A 16,007-nucleotide genomic window follows, 5' to 3' on the forward strand; every position below is an offset into this window, starting at 1 on the left:
CTTCGTGCTTCCTCGCTGGTAACAACCCAAACCCTAGCCATGAGGCTCTTCGGCAGCGGCAAAGGCAAGGGCACCCCGGGTGCCTCATCCTCCCGTGCTCCTTCCCCCCCTCGTCCTCTGCCATGCCTTTTTTCTCCCCTTTATTTCCCGTGATGATAGAAACAAGCAACAGGTTACATGGTCACTGGCGACCAGCAGAAAAGGAGCTGAGGCGAGGGCGAGAGGAGAAATAAAGGGAGTTCAGAGCGCTCAGCGCTGAGCGACGGCCCTACGACGGAAGCCCTACAAGCTAAGGACGTGGCTAGGGAGTAGGGACTCGCAACAACCGAATAGCGCAGAAGCATTTGGGTACAAGCCATACTAGCTAGGTATAGCGGTGCCAGCTGCCGGTGCTGGTGGTTTGGTTACCTCACTCGTCTGTTCCTCCACACGCTCGTCGACACGTGCCACCCGTCCTCTTCAGCCTCGATGGATCGAGAGCTACAGTAGCATCTATATTCCAGCTCGGCGAGCGTGAGCTGCCGTCCGCTCGTCAGACCTTTACTGCGACGCCTCCCCTTGGATTGGATCCGTCGGTACGTACTGTTGCGTCGTCAGCGAGCGGGTTCACCTCAGCTCGCGCGTCGGTACGAACTAATCTAACATCAAGTCATGGACTCATCAATCATTTCACGCACCCGCTGCCCCACCACCACCTTAAAGCTACAGTACCCATGCCCGACAGCCCGAGAGAAGGGGCAGAGAGGGTGGCCGAAGCTAATAAGCGATCGATCGGTGGTGAAGTGGTGATCGACAGTCGAGAGATTTGTAGAGAGAGACTATTTAGGCAATTAGACGCAACGAGCAAGCATATGATCAGACATCGCTCTGCTGGCTGCGGAAAATAAAAGGAGACCTAGAGAGAGAAAGAAAGAGAGGAGGAGATGGGTCGGGGGAAGGTGGAGATGAGGCGGATCGAGAACAAGATAAGCCGGCAGGTGACGTTCGCCAAGCGCCGGAATGGGCTGCTCAAGAAGGCCTACGAGCTCTCGCTGCTCTGCGACGCCGAGGTCGCCCTCATCATCTTCTCCGGCCGCGGCCGCCTCTTCGAGTTCTCAAGCTCCTCATGGTGCGTAACTAAACCAACGCTCGCTGTTACTCTCCACAGTGCATGCATAGATCGGCCAACAGCAACAACGCTAATAGGAGCTCTAGAAGTAAACCCATCCAGGTTTGGGCCGATTAATCGAACCGATGCCCTTTCAATCCTTGAATCTAATTGCCTCTCTTTGGGTTCACGCGCTTCTAGTAGAGCAGGTTTCCTGGGCAAATCGATTTGGCTTAGGTCCGCAACCTGTTTGTAGATTTTTTTTTTGTTAAATCTTAGCTTTCTTCGACCCTATCTGTTCAATTTTTTTCGTCGTTTTGGTCTCACTTGGTCGCCCGGATCACCGAGATCTGGCAAAAATATACCTCTATTTCTTGCCTGCAATAAACCTCCTTTTCTTCTTATTTGTTGAAAAAAAGTAGTGATGGAGATCAGCTAGCTAATCCCTATCATATTAGGCGTTCGATCGATCGTTAACTGCATCGACAATCAGGTAGATTGACAACAGATTGTTTGCTTGTCAGTAGAGGAATAAGTGCACGATTTATTATCTGGATCTCTTGCTATAATACGAAAGAACAGTGAAACGATATATCCACCTGCTTCCATCTTTAGATCGAGCTTCTGTTTTGTTGGCCCTTGCTTTTCCCATTTTTATGCTTTATCAGATCCGTCGTGCATTCGTGCACTTTGTCGACTAATCACTCTCATCCACTGCCAAAATATAAATGAGCAATCCGGTACTTCCCCATGTAAATAACACGTACGACTAGAAGCCTGTTTTGGTCATTAACACGTTCTGGTAGGTAGTAGTACTCCGTACATACCCCGTTTGGTGATGTGTGCGTTGAGAAATATAGAGAAGGTGATACATACTGTTCCATTGAAGGTAGCAGCTGTCCGATCAAAAAACCCACCCATCTTCATTGAGCCCCGTGTAAAATACTCGGTGCTGTGTGCTCTGACTGCCCAACCGTACGTACGTCAGATGCCAAGTGATCTCTTCCAACAGACTTCATATCAACTCAGAAAACAATAGCCCACGTTCCCCAGCTTTGCATGCAATATAGGAGTGCTGATTGTGGTAGTGTGGTCTTACCCATGTGAGGAACTGACAGACGATCCACTGAAAATATACTCCCTCCGTTTCCTAAATGCAAGTCTTTTTAGACATTTCAAATGGACTACAAGATAGGGAAGTATTTAGAGAGTATAGATTTACTCATTTTGCTCTGAATGTAGTCACTTGTTGGAATATCTGAAAAGACTTATACTCCCTCTGTTTATATATATAAGTATTTTTAGAGATTCCAATATGAACTAGTACATACGAAGCAGAATGAGTGAATCTACACTTTAAAATATGTCTATATACATTCGTATTTAGTTTATATTGAAATCTCTAAAAAGACTTATATTTAGGAACTGACGGAGTATTTGGGAACGGAGGGAGTACATCGAGTTGACTTATACATATGCATGCAAGACAATATGTTCTGTTAAGATTGGTTTTATTTTCTATGATGATTTTATTTCAAGTAAATTGCGGGTAGATATAGCCATATATGTTGTGCCACATCTATTTTAGCCTAACGATCAATTGATAGGATATGTGAATGAGTCATTTTATCTTGTTGGAGCCTTGTTTTGAGTTTTCGGTTCTTTTTCTTTTAAAATTATGTAAGATACTATGGACGTTTAGTACTCGAAACCTCATATTATATGGTTGTGTGATTTCTGATGCATAGAGGCCGGGGGTAAACCCTCCTTTCCGAAAAAAGATGAAAAAAAATAACGTCAACGGCTTGTGGAAATCCACATCACATTAACGATTGAATCTGCTTCAACTAGCCATTTGTAGAAAATACATGATCCACGTGGAGTTACTCTATTACTAGACAACTTCTGTTGGCCATCCTTTTTTAAAAGTGATTACACAACTTTCATGCAAGACAAAAGTGGTCATATTTGAAGTTTTATTTTGCATTTCCTTCTAAAATTTACAGAACTTTGACTCTGCTTCAACTTGCCATTTGTAACAAATATATGATCCCCAGTGGCGTATACTCTATTCCTATAGGACTTTGGTTGGCCTTCATTTTTTCTGAAGTGATTATACAACTTGCATGCAAGACTATATAGTATCCAGATCTGAAGTTTTATTTTGTCTTTCTTTCTAAAAAAAACCAAGTATATTTTACTCCTCGAATGACACCACTGACAATGGTGAACTTTATTTGTTTGCTTGTGTTCTGGTGCTTAATTAATTGGTGTATACTTGCTTCTTCATCACACGTGTCATTTTAAACATTTACATGGCGAAATTAAAATAAATTTATATAGCCTTGAATCACTAAGAAAGTAGTGTAATATCATGTGTAATCTAAACATTAACAAACATGTTCATATATGAGGTTTATAATGTTTGACTAGCTCCACATGAAATGTGTACTACACCACACAAATATCATTCTCAGAATACGTGTTGGCAAAGAGCCAATATAGTACTCCCTCTGTTCTCAAAAGGATGGCATATAAAATTTGTCTCAAGTCAAATTGTACAAAAGTTGATCGAGTTTCTAGCAAAAAATATCAACAACTATAATACCAAATTGGTATCAATCAATCCATAATAAAATATAGTTTTACATTATGTCTATTTAGTATTGTAGTTGTTGGTAGTGTTTCCTACAAATTTGTTCAAATTTTGCACCGTCTGACTTGAGCCAAAAGTTATATGCCTTCGCTTCGAAAACGGAGGTAGTAGTATGTTATATTGACAAAGTCCTTTACAGATAGAATTCGGGTGTAGCATATACTGCTACTAGCAAAAGGTGTTTGCTAAAATACCACAGAGAAAGTAGTATATGGCTTTGAAATACTAGCCTTTTGCCACACAAGTATATACCGGCATCAGATGATGAATCTCTGCTCTGGTTGTTACATTCTCTGACCTTCATAAGAGAAGTGCTTCTATGTGGTGTGCAAACTTGATGCGATGGACAATTGAGGTATGTGGTGTGCAAACTGCCATCTCGTGGCATAGACCCTCATGAGAATGGAGACCATGTTACGTGTTGAGATACGTCATCGTGCATGCTGCTGTTTCATTAAGCTCTGTTCATCGAGCCCCGTGTAGAACTACTCGACTGCCCAGTTTGACTGCCGAACCGTCATTTATGCTCCCACGGTCCATCTTGCAGAGTAAGGTATCCAGTGAAATGCCCCATCGCAGATCTTGTCAGTCCTGTCAAGCAGGCCAGCATCACATGCAACATTGCAATCAATCCATGCATGTATGTGCGTAAAAATTAGAATCGATGCACATTGCAATTAAATATAAGGACAGCCCGCAACCATCGGTCCGGACGCAATTTGCCATAAAACGTGATATCCCGTCGGTCCAGTTATCCGAAATTCTGCAAACCGAAAACAAATTAGAAGGACTTTGCGGGAGTCATTACATCTACAAGATGAATAAAAAGCCACCACGTACCCCCCTCCTCTCCGTCCAGATGACGGAAGGCCGCTGTTGCGGTTTGGCGGAAGGATTAGCATGCTTAGCATTCGGCGGATGGCATGTTCGAGGTTTGGCGGAAGCCACTAATCACATTGTTTCACTAATTTTTCTTTTTCTTAATTTTTCTTCAAATATTTCATTTGGCGGAAGTAAGTAGACTACTAGTTCACTTCATTTAGTAGAAGCAAGCATACTAGTTCACTGCATTTGCCGAAAGCAAGCATATTAGTTCACTTCATTTGGCCGAAGCTATGCTAGCAGCATGGATTAGTAGCATTCCGCCAAATAAAGCTACTAATCACTATTTTAAGAGAATCAGGTAGTTAATTGGCATATTTGGTGGAAGGCTATTTATCTGAGCAATGCCATTTGGCGGAGTTAAGTTTAAGAGGTGGACAATTGAGGTATATGGTTGGATGGCCACGTCCATACGTGGTCCACCGACGGATAGAGTGTGTTTTAACAGATATCGTTGAAGATGCTCTAAACACTTCCCCATTTGATTTAATCCATGATTAGACACGTGTTGTTGGGTCGTCCTTACTTCACTGTGTGGATTTTTAAAACATGGGTTTACACGCGCCCTTACCAGATGGGTTTACTTCACTGTGTGGATTTTTAAAACCCGGTGGCGCTATTGGCCGGCGGCGTCCACCGAGCCCAGATCTAGGCCCGTTTGGGCCCCATCTGGGTTGGGCTGGGCCGGTGGCACGGCGCTCGGCGGTGTCGCTTCCTGGTGGGAGTGGCGAGGCGGCGGCGGTCTATGGGCGGCGAGTACTTCATTGGTCGGGGTGTTGCAGCGCGGTGACAGGAATTGTCCGGGCCCACGTGGGCCCGGCCGAGCCATAGGACCCGACAAGTCCTCGTCGCCGCGTCCGGTCGGCTTCGCTCTTGCGATGGAGGTTGTTCCCTCCCACCGGTCGAGTAGTGCCCGCTCTCGTGGCCGTTGTCTCCTTTCCCTCTCCAAGCCTCGTGTTGGCAGGTCCAGAGAGACGGCGAGGGTGGTCCGGTAACCGTGGTGGCACATGCTGGTGGGCGGCTGCGTGGATGGTGCACTTCGAAGTGTCTGGAGTGGTGGTGGTGGATGTGGATCTGGAGAAATCCCTGTCGGCCTGTCGACACCGATGCGATGACGCCTGCGGGCGCCGTCGGACCTTCCTGAGGGGCATCGGGTATATCCCTTCTCCACTATCCCTCGCGTACCGGGGAAACCCTAGAACTTGTTCGGGCAACAGCGGTGGCATCGTCGCATTCTTTCTTGAAGGTGTTGTTTGGTGCGCGGCGCTTCGGGATGCTGGAAGCATGGTGGTACTTCTTTGAAGGGTGCAGCGGTTGTCGGTCTTCCTTTCTTCGTTGATCTGCCGGTGTCGGCATTTATTTCTCATTTTTTTTTTCTTGTTTTTCTTTTGGGCTTTTCTGTACTGTGGCCCCAGCAAGCTGGATGTATCGGGTGTTTGCTTTATAATATAAAGCGGGAGGAAACCCTTTTTCTTATTATATTCATGTGTGAAGTTTCATGAAAAAATGACTTCCATGGACTTGTCATCGATTTTGTTTTTTCTTTGCACAGAATGGCGCGGAAGTCCAAATTCTATCGCGAAACTTTTTACATGAATATAACACTAGAACATGTTTGTTGAAACGAGTTGAGCATAGGAGGTACCATGCTCAAATTAATAGGTAGATGTGAGGCTCGAGTCTGGGCTGCCTAACACACCAACCTGTTATGCTAGCTAGTAAGACTTCAGGCCTTTCTCACTACAAACAAGTTTCAGACATGTGAGCCCCTAATTAATTCAAAGTTTATGTAGGAAAAAAAAGACATTGCAAACTTAGGAGCTTCAGTATAGATGGAAAGATTTTTTTTTACAATAATGAGAGCTTTTCCTTGAGACTCCTTTTGAGATCACGTTTTTTTGAAAGAGGTTTTAAACTTGTACTTATTAGTTAGCATATCCATGGCAAATGCATGAAATAACAAGAATCTGGTTTCTATACAAACTAAAGATGCACGAAACCATCAGTTATTACAAAAGAGATGCTAAGTGCAACAAAAACTAAAATATCACTTTATAAAAGGCAGATTTAGAAGAAAAAAGGATAAGATTAGCAGGAGTCACAACAAGATCTAGATCTGAACTTGTCATGAGCGGTAGATTTAGAGGAAGGCCTGATAGCGTAGATGGAGACACTCTGCTTCCACCTGATGGCAAGGAGGCTAATCGAACTGCACAGTGCTTCGTAAGACTCCTTGGGCAGTTGGGCCCTCTAGACCAGGTCCTTCACTACAGGCGTTCTCATCGTATATGTGCATGCATTATACTATATATGTTAATATATATGTACCAACCTCTCACCTCAGGTGGACAAGTAATCCGCACTTGACTATGTGGACCATCCAATGGAAGGATACCTAAAGAATTTCATGTGTTACTTTTCCTATATGTGTTCGGCCTAAATGCATCTATGTTTTCTACAATTTTTGCTTGTCAGAAAATATGAACTGATCATTTAGATTTCTTATGTCAACAGCATGTACAAAACACTTGAGAGATACCGTACCTGCAACTCCAACTCACAAGAAGCAGCACCTCCGCTAGAAAATGAAGTAAGCCTCATCAGTTCTTAACAATACCTTGATATATGCAATGCATTTATACTGAGATATACTACCTCTGTTCGAAAATACTTGAAGTGGTTTTAGTTTGAACTAAAACCATGTCAAGTATTTATGATCGGAGAGAGTATATAATTAAGTTGACAAGTGATGTCTCTCTTTCATGCCACCTCCATAGCTGGTTTGCTTTTTTTTTTCTAGACATAAAGGAGAGCCATATGTATTTTTTCCTGTAATCAATATTATCTGTGCGAGGGTCAGAACGTGTGTGGTGTTTACCTCTGTCCGGAGTCTGGACTGGTTTGAGCTTTGTTGACAAATCTGGGCATGGGCCTTTCATCTTGAACCAAATATAGTTTCTGATCAAAGAAGCACATTTATCTCTCTTCTAGATTAATTAATTGATATATTGTTTGTATGTTTCTTGCGAGCTACATATTGTTATGCTGAGAAAGCAATGTTCCATGGGGGAAATGTGTTTTGGTTCTCGGGCTCTTGTGTACCCGGATGAAGAGTAAAATTTAAAAGTTGGAAAGGAGGATTTTTTTTTCACAACAAACATGTTCATGTCTTCTAATTGCGTGCAAATTTTCAAGAAGTGTTGTTGCTCTAATAAGGAAAAAAATCAACGCTCTGAAAAGGCTATTTAAAAGCTTTTTAGAGCACTTTTTTTTCAAATACATAATTACTGCTTTTTTCCTTTACATCTTGTTAGATGACAGTACATGTTTGTTGCCAAATTTGTTTTGGAATTTACTGTTCATCTGGATTCTTTTTTTCTTTGCGAAATTGTTCATCTGGACTCACATGGCTCGAGCTCCATTTTGTATATCTGTGTTCCAATTTCCACGACATTCGTCTAGTATGGCATTTGCTTTAGATTCACACCATAGTTTTTTTCCATTCACCGTACAAACAAATATCTAGAGCAGTACCATAAAGTTTTCATATTATTCTTAAGGCATTAGCTAGTGCAATTTTTTTACATACTTCAATAAGCAAAAATTGTAGGTTGAACCAAATCTTCGTGATCTTGATGTGCGAACTAGCAGAACATCTTGCCTTCTCAGGCCGACGGCTTCGTGTTATATAGATGGGGCACACCTCCCATAACAGCGCATACATACAGTTGAGATTACATACATGGAGATCAAGAAAGGAGATAGAGATAAGAAGTTACATGAGATAAACATTATACTCTAACAACCTAACTATATCCTAAGATGCGCCTGTCATGTAGATATGCGCCTGTCATGTATGTTTAACACCCTCCCTTAATCACAACTCCGTTAAGTTGAGATTATACTTGAAGTTTACAAAGCTCTTGACAGGCAATGCCTTTGTGAATCCATCTGCAATTTGATCACTGGAATGCACAAAACGAATGTCAAGTTGTTTGTGAGCCACCCTTTCTCTGACAAAATGAAAATCTATCACAATGTGTTTGGTCCTGGCATGAAACACTGGGTTAGCTGAAAGATAGGTGGCACCAAGGTTATCACACCACAAACATGGAGCTTGTTTACTCTTTATACCAAGTTCCTTGAGCATGGATTGAACCCATGTGATTTGAGCTGTGGCATTTGCCAAAGCCTTATATTCTGCCTCCATACTAGATCTGGAGACTGTAGCTTGCTTGTGAGCACACCATGAAATTAAGTTGGGTCCAAAGAAAACAACAAAACCACCAGTAGAGCGTCTATCATCAAGACAGCCTGCCCAATCAGAATCAAAGAATGCACTGACAAGTGTGGAGCATGACTTGCTGAAATTAAGACCCATGCTTAATGTGTTTTTGACATATCTAACTATCCGTTTGGCAGCAGTGAGATGAACAGTTGTAGGTGCATGAAGGAATTGACATACTTTATTGACAGCAAAAGAAATATCAGGCCTAGTAAGAGTAAGGTATTGAAGAGCTCCTACCAAGCTTCTGTATTTTGTGTTGTCCTCTTGAGTCAAGAGAGTTCCTTGTGTGAGACATAATTTATCTGAGCTGGATAGTGGAGTAAGTGTAGGTTTACAACCTTGTGGACTAGCTTTTCTTACCAAGTCAACATCATACTTTTCTTGGGAGAAATGAAGTCCATCCTTGTGCCTCTTTACTTCAATCCCAAGAAAATAATGCAAGTCTCCAAGATCCTTCAAGGCAAAATCTACACTCAAATCTTTCAACAGTACTGTGATAGCTTCATTAGATGAGCTTATCACAATAATATCATCAACATATATTAGGACAAATATGCATGTATTGGACTTGTTGTAGATGAACAGAGAAGTGTCAGATTTTGAAGGCACAAAACCAAGTGTTTGCATTTTGTGGCAGAGACGGGAAATACCATGCTCTTGGTGCATGTTTTAAACCATAAAGTGCTTTGTCCAACTTGCAGACATGAGAGGGTGCACTCTTACTTATAGACCCAGGAGGTTGTTTCATGTATACCTCCTCTTCCAGAACACCATGAAGAAACGCGTTCTGAACATCAAGTTGCCTAAGACTCCATCCCCTGGAAACAACGATAGACAAAACAAGACTGATAGTGGCAACTTTAACAACTGGACTAAATGTGTCCTCGTAATCTATGCCATACCGTTGTTTAAAACCCTTTGCAACGAGCCTACCTTTGTAGCGATCAATAGTTCCATCAGATTTCCTTTTGATCCTGAATATCCACTTGCAATCAATTAAATTTTTACCTTGCTGTGGGGGAACTAAATGCCAAGTTTTATTTTTTTTGAGTGCCATGTATTCTTCGTTCATAGCATTTTTTCACCTTTCATCACCAAGTGCTTCCTCAAGCGTCTGTGGTTCACCTGGTTCACCTGTAGAACAAACCATACCATATTTGGTTATGTGTTTATAATTAACAAGATGTATTACCCCATGTTGTGGTCGTGTATGTCGTGACAGTGCAACAGCGGGATCTCCAGCCACAGAGAATCCCGGAGCAGAAGCTCCTATAGCAGAATCTGCTCCCGCCGGATCTTCTGTGGCAGTTTGATCAGGTGCAGCATCTTCAGTTGGCGCAGAAGATCCAGGGACCTCATCATTGGTGGATGATGGCGTATCCGCCTCGAGTCAGACGCCAGTCAGGCGTGTGGACGCGCGCGCGGGTGCGCAGGAGTCCGCGCTAGATCCCGCAGCAGGCCCGTGCCCCGTGTCAGACTGGCAAATCGGGTCGCGCCGCTTGTACGTGACCGGCTGGTCACGGAATCGCGCGCCGTCCTGACGAGCCGCGAGCTACCGCGTGCCGGACGAGGGTTGGCGCGGGGAGGAGCTCGGGCCGCCACCAGTTGAGGCGTGACGCGTGGCGCGCGCTGGGCTGGGAACAGCCGCGCGGTCGGCTGGCGCTGTTGCTGGCGCGTCTGCCGGCGTGGATCCCGTGGGGGGTCGACTGAACTGCTGCAGCGGAGCCGATCCCGAGGAGGATTTGCCTCCTGGATGCAGACAAATGTGATATTGAGCTACTGGCGCATTTTTTTTCATAGATTTCTCCATTGTTTTCACTGTTATCTCCTGTAACATCATGAGAAAGCTCATTCACACCATTAGTAGCAAGATTAGTCAACAGTTGATCATCATAATTCGGATCCCCTTGATCAATAGTGATGAGATGAGTGGGCGGGAGGAGAATTTCTTCTCGAAGGCGAGCACCGGCGTTTGGATGTAAGGTGGCGAATGGAAATTTTGTTTCATCAAAACGACGTCACGAGATATATAGACACGGCCAGTGGATATATCTGAACACTTGACACCTTTGTGTTGAGGGTTATACCCTAGAAAAACACATTGCTTTGAGCGAAGCATGAGTTTTGTTTTATTGTATGGGCGAAGATTGGGCCAACCAGCGCACCCAAACACGCGAAGGGATTTGTAGTCTGGTTTTGTGTGAAGAAGTCTTTCTACCGGAGTTTCATTGTTGATGACTCGACTAGGGAGCATATTAATGATGTGAACAGCGGTAAGAAAAGCCTCATCCCAAAACTTGAGGGGCATGAAGGCCCCTGCCAGGAGAGCTAGCCCGACCTCAACTATGTGTCTGTGCTTTCGTTCAGCAGAGCCATTCTGTTGATGGGCATAAGGGCATGATATATGGTGTGATATGCCAAGTGTTTGGAAGAAGGAGTTTAGTTTTTCATCCCCCCCCCCCCCCCCCGCCGAGTCCAATTGGACTGCAATAATTTTGCTATCAAATTTTCGTTCAACCAAGGCTTGAAAGTTTTGAAAAACTTGAAAGACATCGGATCTCTTTTTGAGGAGGTAAATCCATACAAACTTGCTATAGTCATCTATGAAGCTCACATAATACTCATGTCTACCAACAGAAGTGGGAGCAAGACCCCACACATCAGAGAAGATTAATTGAAGTGGTTTGGTAGAAACACTAGTAGATATTGGATAAGGTAATTGATGACTTATAGCACATTGACAGGAATCACAAATAGTTTCGACATTTCGCTCACCAACAAATGGGAGTTTATTTTTCCCAAGCAATCTTTCAACTAAAGAAAAAGCAGCATGCCCTAATCGATCATGCCACTGTGTTGACGAGACTTTGACAACACCATTGGCTTGTTTATTGAGTCTCCTAAGCTCCGGAATCAACGGGTAAAGCCCTCGAACACATCTACCTCGATAGAGAACCTTCTTCGTGGCCTGGTCCTTGATCAAATAGAAATATGGATGAAATTCGAGGAAAACATGATTATCAAGGGCAATTCTATGAACGGAGAGGAGACTTTTAGCAGCACTAGGGACATGCAAAATTTTCTTGAGATGAGTTGAACTGTGAGGGGTACGAAAAGTAGAATGACCAATGTGACAAATCTGCATACCTTCTCCACTTGCCGTGTGGATGTGATCTTTGCCACGGTACGTTTCTTTCATGGTGACCTTCTCAAGCTCATTGGTGATGTGATTGGTGGCAGCCGCTATCAGCGTACCAATTTTGTGTCGATGTCGTAGGATCCATCAGCTGCGGCAGCCACTTTTTCTTCATCTTGGGAGTCATCGTCATCTTCATCATAACGGTACCAGCAATCCTTCGCGGTGTGCCCTGGCTTACCACAAATTTGGCAGCAAGGCATCTTTGGTCGGGCCCGAGTTGGACCACCGCCACGACGACCATGGGATGCACCAGAGCGGCCGTTGTCGTCGCCGCTGTTGCCGCCACCACCGTGTTCTCCAGACCGCCCCTTGGCGCGAGAAGAGCCACGGCCACGTGATCCACCACCACGGCCACGCACCGCGGCGTTGGCAGAGGAGCGGAAGCCGCCGTTGCCCGAGTGATTGAACTAGGCCATGCGCTGATCGAAGTTGCTGAGCATGGCGTAGAGCTCATCGAGGGAGACCGGCGTGACACGTGCATCGAGGGCAGAGATGAGGGGCTGGTAGTCGACGTCGAGGCCGTGGATGATGTAGGAGATGAGCTCGTCGTCTTGGATGGCCTTCCCCACGGTGGCAAGCTCATCGGCGAGGCCACGGAGAGAGGAGAAGTAGGCGGCAACCGTCTGGTTGCCCTTCTGCGCATTGATGAGCGTCGTCCTGATGTTGTTCACACGGCTCATGGACTGCGAGGAAAATATACCTGCCAACGCTGTCCAGAGCGCGTGCCGTGGTGACCGTGGTCACCGCGATGAGTACCTCCTTGAAGAGGGTGCTGAGCAAGTAGCCCAACACCTGCTGATCCTCCCGGACCCAGATTGGGTGGAGAGGGTTGGGCTCAGCGCTTTCTTTGCCATCCTTGTCCTTGGTGACATGAAGCCTGGCCGGCTCCGGTGTGGTGCCATCGACGTAGCCGAAGACGTCGTCGCCGCGCAGGTGGGGAGTGACCTGTGTGCGCCAGAGCACGTAGTTCGTGCGTGTTAGCTTCTCGGTGACCTGCCCATTGAGGGTAGCCTGGGAAGCACCGGAGGAGGAGGAAGACATGGCTAGGCTCGTGTAGATGGGATCTCAGTAGTTGGAAAGAGATGGGGCTCTGATTACCATGTGCGAACTAGCGGAACGTCTTGCCTTCTCAAGCTGACGGCTTCGTGTTATATAGATGGGGCGCACCTCCCATAACAGCGCATACATACGGTTGAGATTACATACTTAGAGATCAAAAAAGGAGATAGAGATATGAAGTTACATGAGATAAACATTATACTCTAACAACCTAACTATCTCCTAAGATGGGCCTGTCATGTAGATATGCGCCTGTCATGTATGTTTAACACTTGAAACCTCGGCAGGAAAAAAATCAGTTTCTTTATGGCCCTGAACCATGTGATGTGCGTGATACGAGTTTAAGTGTATTTTTGTAAATTAAAAGCATTCGCAGGAGACCATTTAACTTCACCTATGTGTAGTGATCGAGGATTTACCTGCCTTACCAGGTGTATTCCTCTGTGAATAATCATATTATGTGAATTAACCGACACTAGCTCTCGTGAAAACTGACCTACCATGGATATCGTTGTCCTTCTTAATGATTAATCCTTCCCAGCTTCCTCTCAAAAACAGAAACCCTTCCCAGCTTCCCCTAAAAAAAAGGGAAATACTTCCCAGCTTCCCATTTTTTGGGACAGCAAATTTTTTTGGAACTATCTTGTTTGTTTGTCCAACATGGTCTATTATTCTGAACCTTTGAGCTTCCTTTTCCCACAAGTATTATATCAGTCGAACTGACATGTAATATTTCATACTTTTCTTGTTGTAACTAGATTAATTACCAGGAATATTTGAAGCTCAAGACCAGAGTTGAATTTCTTCAAAGTTCACAAAGGTAGTCTTCAGAGATGGGGGTGAATAGTTACTTTCGTGCATATATAATATGGATTGCAGTGTTCCTGATATTGGTTCTCATTCTCATACGTAGAAATATTCTTGGTGAGGATCTGGGCCCACTTAGCATGAAGGAGCTTGACCAGATAGAGAACCAAATAGATGCATCCCTCAAGCATATCAGGTCAAAAAAGGTAGAGAACTTCGACATCTCATGTCACAGAGGCTAAGCGTTCACCAAGTTCAGATGTTTTTCATTGAATGCTTCAGTTTAAGCAAAACATAAAAAGAAAATGGAAGGAAACTCCCCCCGTTGGAATACCCTTCTAGCTTAATGGCAATTGGGCTATGGTTCCACTCAAGCCACATGGGTTCGAGTCTCCTCACATACCTAATGACGGAAAACTAACTGGAGGGAGCAACACCGGAAGTGGTGACAAGCTAAAATAGTTAAATAGATCAAGTTTGAATTCAATTAATAAACATTTCCTAATAGAAAGCATTTAAGTGTTGCTATTTTCTATTTGCATTGTTGTCTAGATCTATTATATGAGATATTAAAACATTGTTCAATATTTTTAGTATATATGTGATATGTGTCATGCATGACAAAGTCGTATGGTTTGCAGAATCAAGTATTACTCGATCAGCTATTTGAACTGAAAAGTAAGGTAAGCATGAAATTCGTATTATCTTGATGTCAAATTTTGCATCATTTTCTGTTCCAGTTCTTTTGCATCCTTCTTCGGTTGATATTGTTTCTTTAATAACTGCCTAAAATGATGTTCTGCAGGAGCAAGAATTGCAGGATGAAAACAAAGACTTGAGGAAGAAGGTAACATCACTGAGGTTACTGTATCTTTCTTTTTTGCGGGGGTACAGGTTACAGTATCTGACGTATAACACACCAAATTCCCTGCCAATGCTTGATTAAAAATTTGAACAAGACAACATAAAAGTACATTTATCTTAAAGGGATTTCTTTCACTAAAATGTGGCTAATAAGAATCTGATGACTGATTTCTTGTTCGTGTCAGTTGCAAGATACCACCAGCAGCTGCGGAGAGAATGCGGTCCATATGTCCTGGCAAGACGGAGGGCAGTCTAGCTCCAGAGTACTCCAACACCCGGAGCATGATACCTCCATGCAAATTGGGTATGTTTTTCTACATGTCAATCAGTGAAAAGCTGGTAAATCTCACCGCAAAATAAAGAAGCTGGTAATCTGTCATAGGCACAATCGTTGGAGTATAATTAACCACATCAGTTACCATCGGCCTATTTTTTCGAGAAAAATAAATAATAAATCATACGCACCGGTCCAAAGTTTAAATGGATTTGTGTTCCCCTGTGAAGGTATCCTCAGGCCTACATGGACCAGCTGAACAGCAGAGATCACGTGGCTTCTGAGCGCCCTGGTGGAGGATCGTCTGCAGGGTGGATATGATTAACTGATGTGGCGCTGCGTCGTGTGTACTGTAGTTAATGTATCTGTACTTCGGTGACAATTGTTATATTTTTTGTGTACTGGAGTTGTGGTGATGAGCACCACATGTATCTACTGAGATTACGTGTGTGCTAGGCTGCGTGGTACGCTGACGGCCCAAAAGTTTGACAGCTTGTGCGGTGTGCTGAGGTCGCTGTTGTTCTTTGGACCCTAATAGCTTAGAGCATCTCCAGCCGTTGTGGAGGCGTTTTTTGGCCTCTGAGAAGGCACCGGCAGATTTTTTGCATCTGGGACAAAAAAAATTCCAGCCGCCCCCCATCCGACTGACGAACGCACTGCGCACGAGCCCACCGAGCTCGACCGCCGCCGCTCCGTCCTCGTGCCCCGTGTGCCCGGTGAGGAACCCGGCGAGCGTGGACGCGGGCGTGACTCGTGGGATGACCATGGAGAAGACGACCGGCGGGCGTTGTTGCTTGCTGGTGAAGCCCGACAGCGGAGGCAACTTGAGGCTGGGGCAGCTTGCCGGTGACTCGCAAACCGGCGAAGGCGCGGACGCGCATGGATGGAGGC

At 44.5% G+C, this 16,007-nt stretch overlaps 1 pseudogene; it reads left to right on the plus strand.

Annotated features, from left to right (window-relative positions):
• Window positions 1-703: 703 nt before the first annotated feature.
• Window positions 704-15,625, plus strand: LOC125509770 (annotated as a pseudogene).
• The last annotated feature ends 382 nt before the right edge of the window (window positions 15,626-16,007 follow it).

This window comes from Triticum urartu, chromosome 5, assembly GCF_003073215.2.
Source record: "Triticum urartu cultivar G1812 chromosome 5, Tu2.1, whole genome shotgun sequence".
NCBI lineage: Eukaryota > Viridiplantae > Streptophyta > Magnoliopsida > Poales > Poaceae > Triticum > Triticum urartu.